This window comes from Schistocerca gregaria, chromosome 6 (assembly GCF_023897955.1).
Source record: "Schistocerca gregaria isolate iqSchGreg1 chromosome 6, iqSchGreg1.2, whole genome shotgun sequence".
Taxonomy (NCBI): domain Eukaryota; kingdom Metazoa; phylum Arthropoda; class Insecta; order Orthoptera; family Acrididae; genus Schistocerca; species Schistocerca gregaria.
In genome coordinates, this window is record NC_064925.1 from 8440032 (window position 1) to 8462592 (window position 22561).

Here is a 22561-nt window from a genome sequence, read left to right on the forward strand (position 1 = left end):
TGACCACATGGCAAAATACTCTTATTTGGGATGCTGCTAAATGCAAAAATCTCATTTCAATAGCTCAAACCTTTTCATACTCGATTAGTGCACATGATCAAAAGTGAGAGCATTTTATGCAATCCACTTTCTCAAGATTGTAGGCAGACAGATCTCCTCCAAAAACTGAACATGTTAGCATTTCATACACAGCAATGTATAACTTAGAATTCCAGCAAATGTAAACTCATAAGTCCCCTGTTTTACATTGCAAACTATTTGAATTTTGTGTAACAAATTACTTAATTTCATAATATCACGAAAACTGTGACAACTTACAAAATTCATCATGAAACTGATCTGAGAGAATCAAATTTATTTGTGAAATAGTCTCTTTAAAATTGTTTAAGGAAGACCACAGAGCAGCAGGCTTCTGAATGCTGCTGTTTGTGCTGTCTTCTGCATTTTCCACCTGCTGCAACAAATATTACACTGTGTGGGACCTTCAGAGACTGAGCTAGCCCTCTCTACTCCCTGATAGCCAACAGTTAGGTGTGGCACCCAGCAAACTTATGGCCAACCTTACTCCATCTGAGACAGGTTTAAATATGGAGACTCACTGATGTCTCATTCCTTCTGGTTTATCTCAAGTTGCAAACAATTCCATGCACAAGAGAGAATCATGCTGTAATTGTGGCAGGTAGTGGTGGTGTCAGGACAGAGTGTATCTCAGACAGTGCTTCACAATACAAATATCCATCTTTAAATTTTATACACTTTGACATACGTTGTGTGAATTTATTATTATTTAACAAGGCTTATAATCTCATAGGGTGTACTCATTCATTTTCTTTAAATCTTCTGCTGCTCATGTTGTGGACTGCAAATGGTTGTTGCACCATAAATAATGAATGCAAACATTATGTTTCAGAACTTTTATTCTGTCACTTCATAATTGTACTGACATGCTTACAACACTGAAGTACATCTTCCTTAAGTCATTATTTGCTTCCTGCATGTAAATTAATAAGACACTGCTCTCCCATTCCAACATGGCTGCCCCTTTGTATATAAAGCCGAACAATCCTCAGTATTGTTACAAAGGATTTTTTAATAAAATTACAATTAAAACTGTTGTCTTAACATCAATGACAAATTTCAACAGTTGCACTGACATTTATAGAGTAAATATATTTATTGAATTTTACACATTTAACATTTTAGAAGTGTGAAAATATTCAAACATGAGATATTAACAATCCTTTTCTATTTTTGTAAAATGCAAACGATACATGGATCAGAAAATGTTCCTACCAATATATATGTTTCCAAGTCTCCCACTGAGTGTGGCAAAATAGGCCTTTTTATTTATTATTGACAAAATATCTGATGAAATACCTATGTTTTCATGCCACTTATAACATTTTCGCTAATTACATTTTAATTTTCTAATCAATTCTGATTCTCTCAGTTGGTTTCTCATTGAAATACAACAGACTTTTATTTAGTTATTGTTTTAACTCAAAACCATCTCAGTTTCAAAGAAATGACTTTGACCAATGTACTCGATCATTTGTTTCAGATTTCACTTAATTATGTTAATCCTAAATGTTCCTACCAGTTACAGGACTTATATACTTTAAATGGGTTTCAATGGCCTGTTACATCTCAGTTGGAAGCAGTTCTGAGAACATTTGTCTCCACACAGATGATGGTACTGTAAAAATGTATTTTTGGTAAGATTCAGCACCTTCATGAGGACATGAATTTCTGTGGCCATGGTTTTTTTGTTTGACACAAAGGGGCTAATGGAGTCTTAACATGTTAAGTCAGGTGAACACAGGAAATGAGGCTTTAATTTGGTGGTTTTTCAATACTGAAATAATAAACTTTTTGATAATGTTCTGTGACAGTAGGAGTAGTTACGATGAATAATGATGCAACATATATAGTTAGGCTATTTCTGCTCTTGTGGTGGTGGTGTTCTTGGTGAGTCTTCTCCATTTTCCTTGGTTCTATATTCACTTTCCCTTAGATATTTCTCCCTAAAGTCCTCTGTACACAGTCCATCCATCTTCTTCTTGGTCTTCCTCTCCTTTGTCACCTTCTACTACTATTCCCACCAACCTCTTGCCAACATGGTTATCATCCCTTCTCATGGTGTATCCATACCATTACAGTCTTCTGTCTTGAACCTTCTGTGTTATCTTGATCAGCTGCCTCTTATTCTCTCATCTCTGATACTACTGGCTCTAGAGACGCCACAAGTTCATCTTAATATTCTCATTTCAACCACATCTATTGCCATGCAATATGCCTTAGCTGGTGCCCATTTCTCTGCTTCATAAGCAGTGCATATCTCACTACTTCTTTAGTTTTCTGAGATATTCTTCTACAGCACAATGAAAATGACAGCCTTTTCCAGTTAATCCACTGTATCTGCACTCTATGGGGTTTTAGCCATATCTGAATTGCCCTTACTAGACACTGTTGATCCTCAGTAGTTAAAGCTAAATACTTATGTATAACTGAAAGTACTAAAGTCTTTGATGTGGGTTAAGGATGCCACTACCCAATGATAAGAGATGTGTTGATCCTGTTCCATTATACTGCCCACAGCATCACTGATTTAACAAACAACAGCTCATTTAGTTGGATCTTCATGAAAATTGCCGGCCGCAGTGGTCTAGCGGTTCTAGGCACTCAGTCCGGAACCGCGTGACTGCTACAAATGCAGGTTCGAAACCTGCCTTGGGCATGGATGTGTGTGATGTCCTTATGTTAGTTAGGTTTAAGCAGTTCTAAGTTCTAGCGGACTGATGACCTCAGATGTTAAGTCCCATAGTGCTCAGAGACATTTGAACCATCATGAAAGTCATTGCTGATGGGGATATGGTTACACCACATTCTGCAAAGCTATTGTAAATGTTTTTTTGCAGAAGGTTATTTACCAAAAGTTGTACTAACAATTGATGTCAGGGACTGATACTCAGCTAGTTTTTTACAAAAATTGTAAAAAACAAAAATTCCAATGAAAAGCTTCACATGAAATCTTTAGTTTTTCACTTGGCTTCTTCAACTGCTGTCTCTAAAGAAACTACTTAGCCAATTTCTGTTCTGTTCATTGTTTTCATAATTGAATTCATAAATCTTAAAACAACAGTAATGTCACATTTCTACTGTGCCATCTAGCAGTCATTTTTAGATAATCAAAACTTTTTAAGAATAAATTCCAAACTAGAGCACCTTTCTGTTAATGGGTAGTACCTATCACCTCTTTCAATAAAGGGCAGCAGTGACAGGGCACTGATGACCTTGCTGTGTAGTATCCTCAACTGTAAATCATCATCATCATCATCATCATCATCATTATACGTCCTGATCTGTGTCTGCTTCACCATCAGGTCTGTATCTGGTAGGCTGTGCTGGTAGGCAGGTGTACTGGTCAGTCACACTCATGTGATTTTCTATTGTCTGTTTATTCTACCTGAAAAGAATAAATGAAGTACCTTTCCAATTCATGTGAGTGTGGCTGCATAGGCTCTCATAAGGTATGGAACTGCAATAAACACTCACAATTGACAGATGATGATAGTATTTACTTATATAATCTGACAGTCTCTATAATGAATGAAATGTTCTGTGGCTTCCAGCCACTTCAAGTGGTTAAAATGCCATGAGTTTTTGACAAAGAACTCCTTGGCCATTGTCATGTGCAATGACTGCTGACAGGCTGTTGGTACACCCTTATGTACTCTAGCTGTTGGTTGTGACTTCATGGGTCCTCATGGCACTGTCATATATGGGTATATGTAGGCTCTGCTTTCAGTACACCTGCTTCAACCTTGTGACTGCTGAGTCCCATACTGTACTGAGCTGCAGGCTGCCATCTCTATTATGGGTGTTACCTCTGATTTTTATTTTGGTGGCTTCCATTATTACGCTGTACCAAAAGCTATCAGTGTGATACAAGACAGAAGTTTCATCAAATTCTGGAGTCAGCCCAACTAAAGCAGATTTTTTAGGATAGCATAGGTGATAAAACCTCTTATTCTCCATCATACATCATTCTATACTGTGCATCACTTATCTGACATAAGATTGGTCGCATTTACAAGGTAGCTCATGCACAACAGCTGTTCTGAGACATTCTGTTTCTTCACCTGGTCTCAATAATTGTCAGATTTTTGTTAATGGCCTGAAGACTGATTTGATTTTGGTCTTTCCAGCATGCAGCTGATCTTCCTCAACTAAGAGTCACAGAATGGACAAAAAATGCACACTGTAAGAACTACACACTAAGGACGGAGAATCAGAGGTTTTATCATCTTCTTTATTCAGAAAAAAATCTGCTTTATCTGTGCATGTTGAGTCACCTTATCAGGTTTGACCAAACCTCTATCATGGCTCACACTGAAGACTTATGGGTCAGTGTAATTTGTGCCATAACAACACATCAAAGATCCACAGCAATTTAATTGCTGCGCTGATGCAATATGCACATGGTGTGGCCATAAGATGGCACTGTTAGAGCTCACCTCCAGGAGTGGGCTTAGGGAAACAGGCTTTTTGGATGTGCACTGATTTGTGTGGTGGATTTTCTTCCTGGCCCATGTGAAGATGATGGGTGAGAGAAGACAACATGATGACAGTGAACCCTAGGAGGGTAAATGCTTTGGCCCTTGGAGGACTTTATTGTCTGGATACCATAACTGATTGTTATTTCTCATAAATGACCAAATAACAATTGGTTAATCAAGGGTTTTTGTATGTAATTACTGGAGTGGATTATCATTTTAATCATTCTGATTTGTAATAGTAGCAAGAACTTGACTTAAAAAGTTAGTCATATTTTAATTGATGTGCTGGAACTGTAGCTGGTGGAGCATTACTTGAGTAATAAGTCTAGTGATTGGATTGTGGTACATGGGCATCCACAGGAATTTTTCTAAGTGGGGGACAAGATTCAAAACTTGCAAGTTTTTATAAAACTGATTCAGTTACTTTGAAACATGCCATGCCTCAGGAACTAAATTTGAAAAGAAAAGTTTTATACTTATCCACTTAGTATTTTCAAGTATCTATGCTGTCTAAATGGCAAGCATGTTTCAATGGTCCATACATAATACATATTTTTATAAAATTAATATGAATATGGATGCCACCTTTTTCACTCTACTATCTGAAATAACATCCTCGTATGATGAAAATCCAGGGTATCCAACAGCTTATGAAGTAAATCTAGAACAAAATTTACATAGTGTTAATTTGAAACTGAAAAATAAAAATCTGGGATGGGAAAAATGTCAAATGATTGTGAAAGTACTGCTGAATATCAACAAACATTAATTACCACTCCTCAAAGTATGGGAAATAAACTTTAGAAAAGTATTTGTCAGCTCTTGTCACCTCTTTTTGCATTAATGCTTTAATGTTTTCTATGTTCTATTGTTGAATCATGACTGGTATAACTGTACATCAACAAAATGCTATTTGAAAGCCACATTTTGTTGAGGTGGTTTGGTAAAATGTAGTCCATGGCCAATATAGGACAAGATGAAACTGAGCATGCCTCTAAAACTATCCTCAAATTATCCCTTAGAATCAGATTGCACCAATGTAATCCTTGTCTTTCCAGTTCACTATGTTATTGTGGAGCTCTGTGACTGTGTGTGGTGCTCCGTTGTTCCTATAGACTTTGAGAAGGTTCCAGTCCTGTAGGGCACTTTTTTTCGAGATTGAAATTTCATGCTTTTTTTCCTCTGTTATATCACAGAAATACCCTCTTTCAAACTGATGTGTTTGGAATTGTGAACAGATTTACATATTTAGCATACAACATGACCACATTCTTCCATGTGTACTACAATGGATCTGTCACATAAAACTGAATGCAGAATCAGCAGCCATCATATTTTCGTTATTGATAAACATATGGTAAATTACTATTGTGATTCTGTTGTGTATCAAGGAGAGCGAGTGCATTTATGGGAATTGTGAAGAGGAGGGGATGTATTTCTGCGAATTTTGAATGGGAGAATGGCATATTTATGTTTTGGGAATTAGTGATGGAATCCATGTGCCAAGATGTTAGAGCAACTCCTTTCTGCAGTTCCCTAAAGGCTGAATGAACTGAAAGAAAAAGCAACAGAGAAAGACTGAGACATTATTTCAGCATGACTGTTTAAAGGACCATATCTATCTTAACTGAAGATAAGTGCCAAAATTGCAGCCACACCAATGAATTGGTGTGCCAGTCCTGTAGGGCACTTTTTTTCGAGATTGAAATTTCATGCTTTTTTTCCTCTGTTATATCACAGAAACACCCTCTTTCAAACTGATGTGTTTGGAATTGTGAACAGATTTACATATTTAGCATACAACATGGCCACATTCTTCCATGTGTACTACAATGGATCTGTCACATAAAACTGAATGCAGAATCAGCAGCCATCATATTTTCGTTATTGATAAACATATGGTAAATTACTATTGTGATTCTGTTGTGTATCAAGGAGAGCGAGTGCATTTATGGGAATTGTGAAGAGGAGGGGATGTATTTCTGCGAATTTTGAATGGGAGAATGGCACATTTATGTTTTGGGAATTAGTGATGGAATCCATGTGCCAAGATGTTAGAGCAACTCCTTTCTGCAGTTCCCTAAAGGCTGAATGAACTGAAAGAAAAAGCAACAGAGAAAGACTGAGACATTATTTCAGCATGACTGTTTAAAGGACCATATCTATCTTAACTGAAGATAAGTGCCAAAATTGCAGCCACACCAATGAATTGGTCTAATTTCTGGTGAACTGAATGACAACTGAAAAAAACCATGGTCAGCTATGTTAAATCTGCAGTTTACTGGACTGCTGGAAATTTGTGAGAATTCTGTAATGAATGAAAAGTCTGTAACCCTGATTCCAGGATGGAGAAAATGCCCCTTTCCCTCCCTACCTTGTGGATGCCCATGTTGCAGTACAGTTTTATTTAATTTTAAACAGATGCTCAGTCCAAATTACACTCTTTGTGATTTGTCAAACTGATTCACAGTTTTTCTATTTTGTTTATTATTGACCAGTTGATTACCATTAAGGCTAAATGTGTTCAGAGGTGCATGTTAAATTAATTAATGTTCAAGGAGTTGACACAAACCTTCAGCACACAACCCTGAAATCGTTGGAGTTCCTTTTTTGATGCTTGTAATAATATTATGAAAAGGAAAGTTGCTACTCACAATATAGTGGAGATACTGAGTCGCAGATAGGCACGACTAAAAGAGTGTCACAAATAAAACTTTAGACCAGTAGGTCACACACAAAAACACACACACACACACACACACACACACACACACACACACACACACACACACACACTCAAGCAAACGCAACTCACACACATGACTACTGCAGTCTCAGGCAACTGAAACCAAACTGCAAGCTGCAGCATCAGTGCATGGTGGGAGTGGAAACTAGGTGGGGATAATGAGAAGGCTGGGGCAGGGAGGGGGGAGGGACAGTAAAGTAGGGGTGACAGAGAGTGAAGTGCTGCAGATTAGATGGTGGGCAGGGGAAAGGTGGGCAGGGCAGGGCAGTAGCGGAAAAGGAGAGAATGAAAATGACTGGGTGCAATGGTGGAACAAGATCTGTGTATTGCTGGAATGGGAACAGGGAGAGGGCTGGATAGGTGAGGACAGTGACTAACGAAGGTTGAGTCCAGGAGGGTTATGAGAGTGTAGGATGTATTGCAGGGCAAGTTCCTATCTGCACAATTCGGAAAATCTGGTGTTGGTGGAAAGGATCCATATGGCACAGGCTGTGTATCAGTTATTGAAATGACGGATATCATGTTTGTCAATGTGCTCAACAACAGGGTGACCCACTTGTTTGTTTGTTGGCTACAGGTTTTTGGTGATCATTCATTGCGACAGACAGCTTGTTAGTTATCATGTACACATAGACTGCAGCACAGTGGTTGCAGCTTAGCTTGTAGATCAGATGACTGATTTCACAGATAGTACTGCCTTTGATGGGATAGGTGATGTTTGTGACCGGACTGGAGTAGGTAGTGGTGGGAGATTGTATGGGACAGATCTAGCATCTAGGCCTATTGCAGGGGTATGAGCCTTCAGGTAAGGGATTGGGAGCAGGGGTTGTGTAAGGATAGAAGATTGTATTTTTTAGGTTCAGTAGATGGCAGAATACCACTGTGGGAGTGGTGGAAGGATAGTGAGCAGGACATTTCTTATTTCAGAACACGAGAGGTAGTCAAAACCCTGGCAGAGAATCTAATTCAGTTGCCCCAGTCCTGGGTGGTACTGATTTACGAGGGGAATGTTCCTCTGTGGCCAGACAATGGGACTTTGGGAGGTGGTCAGAAGCTGGAGAGATAAGGCATGGGAGATTTGTTTTTAAACAAGTTTTGGAGAACAATTACAGTCTCTGAAGGATTCAGTGAGACCCTTGGTATATTTTGAGAGGGACCGCTTGTCTCTACAGATGCAACAACCTCGTGTGGTTAGGCTGTATGGGAGGGACTTCTTGGTATGTAACAGGTGGCAACTGTTGAAGTGGAGGTATTGCTGGTGGTTAGTAGGTCTGATATGGGTGGAGGTACTGATGTAACAAATGGACCACCCTGTTGCTGAGCACCCTACCAAACATGAGATCCTTCATTTCAATGACTGCTTCACAGCCTGTGCCATATGGATCCTTCCCACCAACACCAGCTTTCCTGAAATGTGCAGATGGTAACATACCTTGCGATACATGCTACATTCCTGTAATCCTCCTGGCCTCAATATTCATTAGTCACTATCCACAGCCATCCAGCACCTTCCCTGTTTCCATTCCAGCAGTACACAGCCCTCATTCCACCATCATACCCAGTCTTTTTACTTCTGCCCTTTCCCACTACCGCCCTCCCCCCCACCCCCACCCCCCACCCCCCAATGTCTGCCCACAGTATAACCTGCAGCACTTCACTGTCTGCCAGCCCCACCATACTATCCCTCCCCCTCCCTGCCCCAGCTCCCTCATTACTTCCACCCAGTTGACATTCCCATCATGCACTGGTGCTGCTGCTCGCAGTGTGGTTTCAGTTGCCAGAGATTGCAGTTGTGTATGTGTGAGTTGTGGTTGTATAATTGAGTGTGTGTATGTGTGTGTGTGTGTGTGTGTGTGTGTGTGTGTGTGTGTGTGTGTGTGAGAGAGAGAGAGAGAGAGAGAGAGAGAGAGAGAGAGAGACCTACTGGCCTAAAGCTTTATTTGTGACCCTATTTTAGTTATGCCTATCTGTGACTCAGCACCTCCGCTATATGGTGAGTGGCAACTTTCCTTTTCATAATATTGTTACTTTCCATCTTGGATTTTACATTGTTTGATTTTTTAATGGTTGAGATTTTGCATGGAATAAAGGGTTTAACAGGAATAGTCATTCGCATCTCAACCCAGCCTCATATGATTTTCCTGTCCAGTTACATCTTGGTAGCAGAGTGTGCTGAGCTGTGCGAGTAATTATGTACAAAATTTTTGCATATTTCTTAATTTCAAAGTTCAGGGTGCTATAAATTTTGCTTGGTATGTACTACTCTGTTGTGGGTTCTGTTTCAGTACTGTGTGAGATGTCTGTTCTGTAGAATAATTTGTTACACTTCTAACACTCGGCCCATCAAAAGATGCTCATGGAAACCAGAAATGTATTTCAGGTAGTTGTTAGGTGTGGAATATTCCACTATGTGCACTCTGGATTGCCATATGTGTAGATGGGGTGTAAAAGACATCAGTTTAGAACACTGACAATGTGCAGTTGGGAGTGAGGATCCTCACTTGCTGTGGAGGGCAGCTTATGCTTTGCATCATGGTTTGTTAGTGCCTTGGAAGTCATGGAGCCAAAGGATGGTCAATAATTTCAACACCATAACAATTCAAGATTATATATGAGAAGTGTCAATCTGTAAAATCATGCCAGTACATGAATACATGTTGTGATTTATTTTGAGCTGCATGTTAATAGACATCTGTTCACCCACAATTATTGTAAATGAAGTTGTGCAATGGAAAGTTTGCATTCACAATACAGAAGAGTTATCACAAAAGTGACTACATCATTTTAGTAGCTTGAATGGACTGGACCTCTCTTTCAGCATCTGCCCCTGTCAAAAAATGAGGAAGTCCATTGTCAAGCGAACACGTCACAGTCTAGTCAAATTGCACAGCATGTCCACTACACAGAATAACATCATGAATGATGACCATGAGGTATTTATAATGTAAAAGTTGGCACACATATCAGCAGGGTGACATATCATATGTGGAGTGGAAAGCATTATACCAAAACACCTATTGTATCACTCCATTTTGGTGTCCGAAGTGGAAGGACATGGAAATGTGTTGCTACAAGAAGAGAGCTTTAATAATAATGAAAGGAATTTTCAGGTATTTTGGCAAAACTAATGGATAAAAACATGATGTTGCCAGAGCAACCCAAATCAACAACTGACGAAATATACTAGAGAGATAATCACAAGCCACTGCAAAATAGCAGGAGTTAAGGAGAATGTTTTGCTTCCATCTAAAGAAAATGAAGATTTAAGCATTACATACGCTTCAACAGAGTTTGATACTGATTTTTCTGATAGTGCAAGTTCATGTAATTGTGAAACCCCTGGATCAGATTCAGAATATGAACAGTTACAGTGTATTTTTACTTACTTGTTTGAAAATAATGTTAAACGACTTGTAACTTTCCTTCAAAAATATGTATAACCTTTATCTAGATGCAGTAAAATAATACTGAGCAGAAATATCAGACTTAAATTGTATTACATATGTGAATATATAGGCTGAAGCAAAAATATTTAGTAATTAAAGTTAATATTTTTTTAATAGAGACTTGAATAGCCATATTACTTTTTTGTGGCTTGTGTTTATCATTCTGTGAAATATGGCATGTTGATTTTCTTCTGCAGGTTACTCCAAATACCAAAGGAAATGAAGTCACTCATTCTAAATGTCCAAAAAACAGGGAGAGAAATGGAAATGTCAAAACTTGATCTCCAGCCAAATGCAAAAACAGAAGAAATGAAGGAAGAGTTTTTGTATCAGCTACAACTCCTAAAAAATGGAGGCAAAATACATGTGAAAATCATGCTTTGTTCAAAGAAATGTTTCGAAAAAATTGAAGATAAAGACTCCACTGTTGATGCATTTTGGAATTTGGCTGATTTCAATGGTCAAAATGCATACTTTGTGGGGCAAATGGAATTGACTGAAGTAAAGAGAAGGTAAGAAAGCTGAGCTCAGAGTACTTTAATATATAATATAATACTTATTTATCATAATGAGACGATTTAAACAAAGCAGTTTTCATATGAGTAATTAATGCTTTCAATTTATTTCAGGTATCCAGAAAAGAGAAAGCATGACATTTTTAACAGGTGAGTTACAGTCCAGAACCAAATATGTAGCAGAGGCATATTAATAGATGTTTGCAAAAGGCCTTTTTAAACATTCTTGGTGTACAGAGTCATATCAGAAGAATTCAGGTTCTACAGAAACAACTCTTCTCCAGAACTAGAGCAGAGAAGTGAAGTAAATATTTGTAACATATAAGGCAGCAAAAAAAGATGTTAGAGATTTTTCGAAGAGTATTCCAAAATACTCCAGCCATTACAGTAGGCCAGGAAATCCGAGTATGCAATATTTTCACTGTGAGATGAATGTTTCTGTTCTGTACAAAATAAACTATGTTGATTATTGAAACCAGAATAACGTTGGCATTGTTTCAGAAGAGAAGTTTAGAAAGATCTTTGATACTGAATTCGATATTGGCAATAAATTAGCAAGGTCAGACGCACGTGGTAAGTACGACTCCTTTGCAAAACAGTTCAATGATGCAAAATCTATGTTGCTTCTGAAGAAGAACTCAAGAAAACTGAGGTAGAAAGAGATGTCCTACACAAAGAAGCAGAGTTGGGACAACAGCAAATAAAAGAACTAAGTGAAGTAGGAACGAGAGAAATGTTCATGTTATTTTCTTCGACCTGCAGCAGAACTTACATAGACATGAGCTGTCAGTAGAAGCAGCTAATGATCGTCTGAGAGCTCAAATAACTCTTTAGCATCACGAACTGATAGATAAAGGTCAAAATAAAAATATTTTTCATAATGAGCATTGAGGCTTTCACGAAATGCCAAATTAAAATGTTCTAGTTCACATAGTTAAACGGTTGTCTTTCCATTTGTTCTTTCAGTTGCAACATTCTTGGCACTATGTAACTAGCACTCGAAGCCAAGATTTAGGACACAAAGACACATGATATGTGTCTGATTGTTGGACCTCTGGAAGCACAAAACCATATGTGTCATTCGAAAGCATCACATGCTATAATTGCCTAAGAAAGTAATTTCCTGTCTCTATTGAAAGCGTCCCTTTAAGACACACCACCCCCAGAGTTTTGATAACACCCTCAGTGGAGCTCCCAACGATCATGCCAACGGAGGGCACGAAACAGGAGGGCTGAAAAAGCGCATCCACCTTTAGCTGCCTTTGATCACGTTCAGGTTTCGCTGAATGGTTAGAACGGTCGCTGGAGGTTCCGCTCTGTACACCAGACCAAAATTTACTGTCGCGCTCCACTCCAAAGGGGTCAGACCTCGTGCAGTTGGGTCCTTAGAGAAGGGTTGAAGCGTCGGGGGGAGCCAGCAGTGTCTGAGGTTGTCCGGAATGTCGTCGTCCGTTGTTCATCGCACTGCCAACTGTCATTTTTGATCGTGAAATTTGAGTAAATAATCGTCTCGAGGAAGGGGCGGTTCCACTGACGCCCTCTATGCCACCTCCTGAGACCAATGTGACATCATTAACCCGCCTTACGCTTCACATGGACTTCTGAACTTAGTTTTTTTTTTTCCGCGAGTGTGTACACCCTGCTGTTTGAAGTATCGCTGAGTCAGAGGTTGACACCGAATGGCGCCACGCTTTTGCACCATTACAGAACAAGGTTGTAGGTAACTTTGAGCGTAATTTCGAATTTTCAATATGTTGCGCCGTGTAAACTCTGACAATTGTTTGACCACATGTCAACAATGAAGTTAAGCAGTACATGATACTGCCCAGTTCTCCGTTGGCTGTCTAATAAGGTCCTTATCTCGAAGAACACTGGGAAGTTTGTAGCCCTAGTTAACCACAGACCATATCTCAGACATTCCCTCCATTTACAGGCAAAGCACGGAGTTCTTACGTTCTTCAACTGTTTCATGCTTTGTGCTAAACATCTTATAACCTCGTGTGACCTAATAAACATAGAATGTTACGACTGATGTAGCTGCACTTCAGTTCTACATCTCATTATCTGTCCTCCTCCGGGCACTTTTAAGAGGAAATATCACTCTCTTTCATTAAGGTCTTCAGCCAATATCACACTTGAGTTTATAGAAACTGCTAACAAATCGTTAGCAATCATATAGGCGTGTGTTCCAGTTAGTTACTGAACTGCTTTAAAAATGAGTTCCCGGAAGTCATGTAATTTATATCCAAGGTTTTCGAATGTTTCTGGCCAGCAACTTCGTGGGACGTCAAAGTCCCGATTGACCGTGGTTCAGCATTTGGACAATTCGTTTTGCATTTCTGTACTGTTCTTCCTGCTATGTACCGTACCAAATAATTGTAAATACAGAAACCTGGTTCATATTTCATATTCATATTTCGTGATAGAAATTCACCAACATGCTGACCCCTTGAAACCGATCTGAGGATAATGATTGCTTGGTTAACTCAGGTACAAATAATGCATGTCACATTACAGGACTAATACGGTGTTCGCAACAGATCAGAAATATGCTGGCTCCTAAGTTAAGTGGTATATGATATCCGGCAACTTTCGCCACCAGTACTCAACAAATATTCCCAAAGCTTTTAAACCTATGGTGTTCAGTAACTCAATTATTTTGGATGAAGGTCTTTTTTAAGCTACGATATCGACAGAAACAGCGTAATACCATCATTTGTTTGTAGTGGTGCTGAATTAGAATCAGGCTTTAGGTTCGCCTTTGGGGGAATGATGAAAAATATTCATTATGCGTACGCTGGCAGTAACTATTCCTGGATCTAGGCTTTAGTGAGGATGGTATGCGGAAGGGGGGGGGGAGGGAGATTTCATTTAATTTACTGGCGAATGACGAATCAGTTTTTATATTTATCGGCTAACGACTACTATTCACTATCCACTACATGATCTGGCTTTCTTCAAATTGATACCGAACTGATACGTGTGTTTTTTGGTGGAGCAGCATGAGACGCCTGTCTGCGAAGATTTTTTCCCCAGAAGGAAGTGATTGGTCGGTTGGGGGAGGAGGAGAGAAGGAGGGGGAAGGTTCGCTCCTCTGCTATTACTGACTACACCCTTGTAAACTGCATCTCACTCCATTCGAAACATGTCAGGTACTAATTCACAAACAAAGCCCTAATACCGCAATAATACTGGTAACTTGCAAAGAAATTAGTATACTGCTGGGTGCAAAGTGCATTTGTTACAATTGGACGTACAGTGGACATAATGTCTTACACCAATGTGACTATAATTTTAAAAAAAACTGCGTATATGCTGTCGTTAGAAGCACAACTCACTTCCAATGGGAGGTGCTCGTGTTTAGAAGCGACAGCGTACCTACTTTACAAGTACACGCGTCACTCACAGTTGACTACTATCTATACACATAAAGACACCTCACGTAACGTTTAAGGGGAGGTTTACCATCTTTTGGTTCAAAAAATCGATTTTTTTAAAAATTGCAGTTTTGGATCCGTAAAAGTGTTTAGAATCCACCCCTGAAAAGGTTTTTCCGAATACGGAAAGGAAATGTTCGTTTTTCGCGATTGAACAAAAAATGCACCTCCCTGAAATCGGCCTTTATCACGCACCAGAGAATTGTTCTATGTGCTTGCCCATGATTAAAAATGATAAAGTGATCAAGGAGTTTACGACGTACTACGGCTTGGCAATCCCACGGCATTCCAATTCCGTGGAACAGATGAAGAAGGCAATTTGGGCAACGTATTTCCACAAGTGTTCGACGGATGACCACCCACAACACCAAAATTGTCCGGCTGGGGAAACTAGTTGGTGCAAGTGGCGCATTGCTGAGGCCACCGGACATCTGGACGAATATCAACACGACCAGCCACTCTCCCAAGAAGTTCAAAAAGTGATTCATTCCATCTACGAGGCCCTTTCAGAGGACGAGTAATTGTACCGGTGCTTGGTAGGAAACACAAATTCAAATGAAAGTTTGAACACGTGTTTGGAAGTTAGCCCCCAAGCATTTGCATTCTGGTGCGAAGACTGTGAAGATTGCGACTTCCCTGGCAGTGAGCAGCTTCAACGAAGGGTATTTAGCAATTCTGAAGACCATGACATCGATGGACGTCACCCTGGGACTCTATTCGACGCAGTTCGCCAAGCATTCGGACGACCACCGGATTCAAAAGGCCAAAAATCGCTTGTCACCGGCCGTCCGAGCGACTCTGGAGCAGCGCAGGATGGTCCAGACCGAGCAGAACACCCTCTATGAGGAAGAGGAAGGACTAGTTTATGGACCCGGAATAGCAGATTGAACGTAAGTTGCATAATATTGAATTTATATGTAGTTAAAACTTCAAATTCGTTTTTCTAGAAATGACTTTGTTATCAAGCGCTATTGCAACTTCAAATATACTGAACCGATTGGCATGGTTCTTTGTTTCCTAGGAAGCTAACTAAATTGTCTAGGAGTTGTACCACTTTTATTCCGATCCATTGACTATAAATATTTTTACTTGGCCGACGAAGTCGAAAAATCGATGGAAAAAGCCCTATTTTCTTCAAATGGCCGCCATTTTGTTTCCTATGGTCCAAATAACTTAAGCGAGGTACAACTGCTAAAGAATCTTACATACTTCCCTAACGTCAACTCAAGTTTGATTTCAGACGAGCCGGCTGACCTGTGACATAGCAAGCGTGGAGGTCTACATCGAAAGGTTTGTTAAAAAGTACTCTCTGCCAAGTGCTGCACTGCATCTTGCCTGGTAGTATTTTCACGACAGGCAACGGCTGCTCATGAGTTCAGCAATCAGACGTCACCCATTTAATGTAAAGTCTCATCTCACAGTCTGTTGCATTCTAGGTGGCCACCATTGGGGCTCCGCAGCTCCCTGGGACGCCTGCTGCTCGCTGCAGCCGTGGTCGACGGACCCCCTGTGGCGCCGCCCCCTCCACGTGGCACCAGACAGCCGGAAGCAGCCTCAGCGCAGACGTGGTGGACGTACCAGCCTACCGTGGCCCCCAGGTCAGCCCCTTACGGGTTCTGGGACGAGTTTCACACGCGTGTTACCCACTAACGCCTTAGAAATTCGACAAGAAACAGAGAATAAGGTAATGCATAATTGGAGTGCTATCTTCAGGAAAGAAGTAAGACGACGACGGCTGCTGAGTACTGGATGTAATCTGGTTTACTTCTTTGCCGCACAGGCGGTGTATCTTCCAAGCTTAATTGTATGCATATTCCGTTCTTTACAAGCAATACCATCGGTAGGAAAGATGCTTTGTGTACAGCCGATTCTGCACATTCTGAGAATCTTAACATACTGAATAAATATAACAGAGAGAGAGAGAGAGAGAGAGAGAGAGAGACGAGATTCAAAGGCTAACTGGACGATTTCTCTCTGCAGTGTTTAGTCAGCGCTGAGCGTCACAATTTTGCTCAACAATCTCCAGTCAGAGGAGAGACACAGACATTTTTTTCGCATTACGGAAAGGCTTCGTCTTGCATCCGCGATAGCAGACGCCCCAAGCAGAGCTGCAGGTTCCGTTTCTCCTTGTACATGTAATACTCACCGCCGTATTGACGATAACATTCTAGGCGCACCGAAATTCGCATTTCGCACTCACCATCTGCATGTGGGACGGAAGGCGAAACGATACTCATATACTTTGTACTCGCCACAAAACATGGTACAACAGCTTGCCTATCATAGCTCTGGGTACATATACAGAAACCATTACTTAATGCCAGTAGAACAGTTGCTCTGCAGCTAACGATAATCCCACCGTGTATGCAATTGCTAAGATTTCCAGTATTAAATTCTGGCGTTATAACATTAAGAGCGCATTAATTCAACATTCTAACGCTACAGAATTCATCGAATAGAGAAACCCATCTCAAACTGCGAAAGTAAAAATTATTTCTCTCCCCTCTAATAGTGTTTATTGAATGGGCTAGGAACACGGTTATACTACTTTCAGTGAATTATGAGAGCTGGCGAAGCCACGCATCCGTGGTCAAAGCAGTCCTGTGTGGATTCCGATCGTTGGCAACAATGCCAGGCTGAAACCATGGTCACTTCGTTCAGACTGTGAAAAGACAATCGGATCGCACCAGACCGCGCTCTCGCAGTTCAAGTGCAGTGATTCTATATTTTCTTGCTGAGCTAGCGAAGTTTGTGCGTCGAGGTGAGTAGTGTGTTACGGCTTTCTCGTATTACACTTCCAAACATACTAGACTGAAGAGACAAAGAAACTAGTACACCTGCCTAATATCATGTAGGGCCCCTACGAGCACACTGAAGTGCCGCAACACGACGTGGCATGGACTCGACTAATATATGAAGTAGTGCTGATGGGAGCTGACACCATGAATCCTGCAGGGCTGTCCATAAATCCGTAAGAGTACGAGGGGGTGGAGATCTCTTGTAAACAGCACGTGTCAAGGCATCCCAGATATACTCAATCATGCTCATGTCTGGGGAGTTTGATGGCCAGCGGAAGAGTTTAAACTCAGAAGAGTATATCTGGAGCCATTCTGTAGCAAATCTGGACGTGTAAGATATTGCATTGTCCTGTTGGAATTGCCCAAATCCGTTGGAATGCACAATGGACATGAATGGATGCAGATGATCAGACAGGATGCTTACGGATTTATGACCTTTCAAAGTCACATATAAACGTATCAGAGGTGCCATCGCTCCAATTGCACACTCACGACACCATTACAGAGCCTTCGTCAGCTTCAACAGTCCCCTGCTGACATACGGGGTGCATGGATTCATGAGGTTGTCTCCATAGCTGTAAACGTCCATCCGCTCGATACAATTTGAAACGAAACTAGTGCATCCGTCCAGGAAACATGTTTCTGTTAATCAACAGTCCAATGTCGGTGTTGACTGGCCCAGGCGAGGTGTACAGCTGTGTGTCGTGCTGATGTCAAGTGTACACCATGATGTTTCCTTGAATGGTTCGCACACTGACACTTGTTGATGGACCAGCACTGAAATTTGAGGCAATTTCCGGAATAGTCACAAGGAACATTTTTTTTAGAATAAACTATTAGGTATGGCACTCTTGTTTTTCCGTTACAGGCATCAAACCCACCGTAGTTCATCTCATTTTCCATTTAATCTACATCTACATCTACATGGATACTCTGCAAATCACATTTAAGTGCCTGGAAGATGGTTCTTCGAACCACCTTTACAATGCTCTATTATTCCAATCTCGTATAGTACGCGGAAAGAATGAACACCTATGTATTTCCGTATGAGCTCTGATTTCCCTTATTTTATCGTGGTGATCGTTCCTCCCTATGTAGGTCGGTGTCAACAAGATATTTTCCCATTTGGAGGAGAAAGTTGGTGATTGGGATTTCATGAGAAGATTCCGTCGTAACTAAAAACGCCTGTATCATTTTTGTGACAATCTCCCCCATATTTGGCGATAATACAAAACGTGTTGCCTTTCTTTGAACTTTTTTGATGCACTCCATTAGTCCTATCCGGTAAGAATCCTATACAGCGCAGCAGTATTCTAAAAGAGGACGGACAAGCGTAGTATAAGCAGTCGCCTTAGTAGGTCTGTTACATGTTCTAAGTATCCTGCCAATAAAACGCAGTCTTTGGTTAGCCCCCCCCCCCCCCCCCCCACAACAGTTGCTATGTGTTCCTTCCAATTTAAGTTGTTCGTAATTGTAATACCTAGGCATTTTGTTGAATTTACGGCTTTTAGATTCCACTGATTTATCGTGTAACCGAAGATTAACGAGTTCCTTTTAGCACTCATGTTGATTACGTCACACTTTTCGTTATTTAGGGTCAACTGCCACTTTTCGCACCATTCAGATATCTTTTCTAAATCGTTTTGCTGTTTGTTATGATCTTCTAATGACTTTATTTGTCGATAAACGACCGCGTCATCTGCAGACAACCGAAGACGGCTGCTCAGATTATCTCCCAAATCGTTTATATAGCTATAAGGAACAGCAAAGGGCCTATAACACTACCTTGTGGAACGCCAGAAATCACATGTGTTTTACTCTATGACTTTCCGTCAGTTACTACGAACTGTGACCTCTCTGACAGGAAATCACAAATCCAGTCACACAACTGAGACGATGTTCCATAAGCGCGCAATTTCACTATGAGCCGCTTGTGTGGTACCGAGTCAAAAGCCTTCCGGAAATACAGAAATACGAAATCGATCTGAATTCCCTTGTCAATAGTACTCAACAATTCATGTGAATAAAGATCTAGTTGTGTTTCACAGAAACGATGTTTTCTAAACTCATGTTGACTGTGTGTCAATAGACCGTTTTCTTCGAGGTAATTCTAGATGTTCGAACACAATATATGTTCCAGAATCGTGCTGCATATCGACGTTAACGATATGGGCCTGTAATTTAGTGGATTACTCCTACTACCTTTCTTGAATATTGGTGTGACCTATGCAATTTTCCAGTATTTCGGTACGGATCTTTCGTCGAGCGAACGGTTGTATATGATTGTTAAGTATGGAGCTAGTGTATCAGCATACTCCGAAAGGAACCTAACTGGTATACAGTTTGGACCAGAAGACTTGCTTTTATTAAGTGATTTAAGTTCCTCCACTACTCCGAGGATATTTACTTCTACATTAATCATGTTGGCAGCTGTTCTGGATCCGAATTCTGGAATATTTACTTCGTCATCTTTTACAAAGGCATTTCCGAAGGCTGTGTTTAGTAGTTCTGCTTTGGCAGCACTGTCTTCGGTAGTATCTCTATTGCTATCGCGCAGAGAAGGCACTGATTATTTCTTGCCGTTAACATACTTCACATACGACCACAATCTCTTTAGGTTTTCTGCCAGGTTTCGAGACAAAGTTTCGTTGTGGAAACTGTTATAAGCAAATCGCACTGAAGTCCGCCCTAAATTTAGAGCTTCTGTAAAATATCACCAACCTTGGGGATTTTGCGTCTGTTTATATTTGGCATGTTTGTTTCGTTATTTCTGCAACTGTGTTCTAACCCGTTTTGTGCCCCAAGGAGGATCAGCTCCGTCATTTGTTAATTTATTTGGTATAAATCTCTTAATTGCTGCCGATACTATTTCTTTGAATTTAATATAACTAGGGAGTTTATTGCGTTGTAAAATGTCCACGTTTGATATCCTCTCTTAAATGTTTTCCTAGCCCTTGGAACTGAGGTGGGTAATTCCCATCGATGTGTTGCACGCGTGTAACACGTTGGCCCTACATGATGCTGTGGTCTTCCAAATACGACAGGTTGTAAACTGAATAAATACCAGTTTCCGGTGAGAAGAATAGGGAGTGTGCTGTCAGTGGCTTACAGCTTACGCTGCGCATAAATGTGTTCACATTTTAGCAAATTTGTAACCCACACAGGTTTATGTCAGCTACATAGCAGAGTGTTCCCCTTAAAGAAAAGTAGCGACGTAATTATAAATGTTACAGTACTGTAACATTAACGAACCGCTGAGTGTAATTTTTTTTTATTTTCGGACTGCATCATAGTTTTATTTCGAAACAGCTTCAAATATAAGCGAATTTACTGTATGCGATAGCTCCTCACTGGAACCGAGGCTCTAAATTTTTGAGGCACATAACAAAATGCATACAATTTCCACTCAGACTGATATTTTTTTTTTTAAATTTAGTGGTCTCCGTACATAACCCAATAGTCGGACACCTCGTGTTTTATGCAGTGCATATGAAGTGCGCCTCTGGAGGCAAATAATAGGTTTTATTCTTGAAGGTGTTCTACAGCTGTAATAAATTGCAGAAATGATATCATGTAAGACATTACACTGTTGTCAGTTTTCTGTATGACCTGTTTCCGTAGAGGACCATTAACCAGCGCAGATTTCTGTTAACAGCATGATTTATACATCAATTTGAAAGAACGTTAGTTATAACTATTATACCATTGACATTGTATTTTTATTGTACATTTTTATATGTAACTCTTACAATTAGTAAAACTCTGTGTGTGGTAATGGTCTTTAAGCGAAACTGACCGCACATCAAAGAATTAATTAAACAGTAATTTAATGTGTTACACGACATTTCTACAAAATATTATCATATAAAACACAACAAATTTAACAGAATAGTTGCAGATAAAGTAATTATTATATAAATGCCGCATATTATAGTACGATAATTTTATGACATCTTAATCATTTGTTGATTTATGTAGCCTAAAATTTGTCTATATGCTTGTTTCATGTTCTACTATAAAGCTGTAGAGGTTCTGCAAGGTACCTCTGTACTCGTATATGGTTATACCGTTCCCCAATACTATGTTTTTCTGACTTTTGAAGAGCACGTTCCTCCACAACGTCTGCAGCAAGTTCACGGTTCTACGCCCTCCTCGGAGATAACGGGGCAAAATACAGTTGGCGTCTTCGTCGGATCCAGTCAGAGCAGGGATAAAGGCCCATAATGATTCGATATAGGGGTTGGCAAAACTTACTGTGATTAAATCTGAGGTGGGATGTTGTCACTTGGAATGTAGCCGGCCGGTGTGGCCGAGCGGTTATAGGCGCTTCAGTCTGGAACCACGTGACCGCTACGGTCGCAGATTCGAATCCTGTCTCGGGCATGAATGTGTGTGATGTCCTTGCGTTAGTTAGGTTTAAGTAGTTCTAAGTTCTAGGGGACTGATGACCTCAGATGTTAAGTCCCATAGTGCTCAGAGCCATTTGACCCAGCCATTTTTGAAGTTTTCATTGCAATTGATTTTGTCGTAGCAACGACGTTTTGGCAGACCGAGGACCATTGCTACATAACCTCTGATCATGGATTCGCACGAAAGACTAGTTTGTTATTGCAAATTTGGGTCTTGATTGTACATAGGAAGTCATAAGGTGGTAGATAGTTCGTCGTATGCCATCAACCTGCGTACACTGTCTGTTCTTCCCAGCAAATATTTATCCATTACCTTTAATTCCACAGTGATTCTTACTAAAATTTGTTGTGTGGTGGCTAGTGTGGGGAGAAACTTTTCACCACCAGAATTTGGCAGGCAAGACAAGGAAAGTCGGTGGTATAAAGTTCCTGATCGCTAATGTCTCAGATGAAAGTCCTAAACCGTCCTCTTTGTCTCGCGAAATGCAGGCTCGTGGCACTGTTTTTGATAATCATATAACAGAAACATATCACGGCGTAACGAGCTTATTGCCTCCGGGTTTCACTGCCAACAATAGCATCTGCTCTTTCTTTCTTATTGCTGAAAAAGCCGTAACAGATACAAATTTCATAGCTAAGACGCCAGGTTTC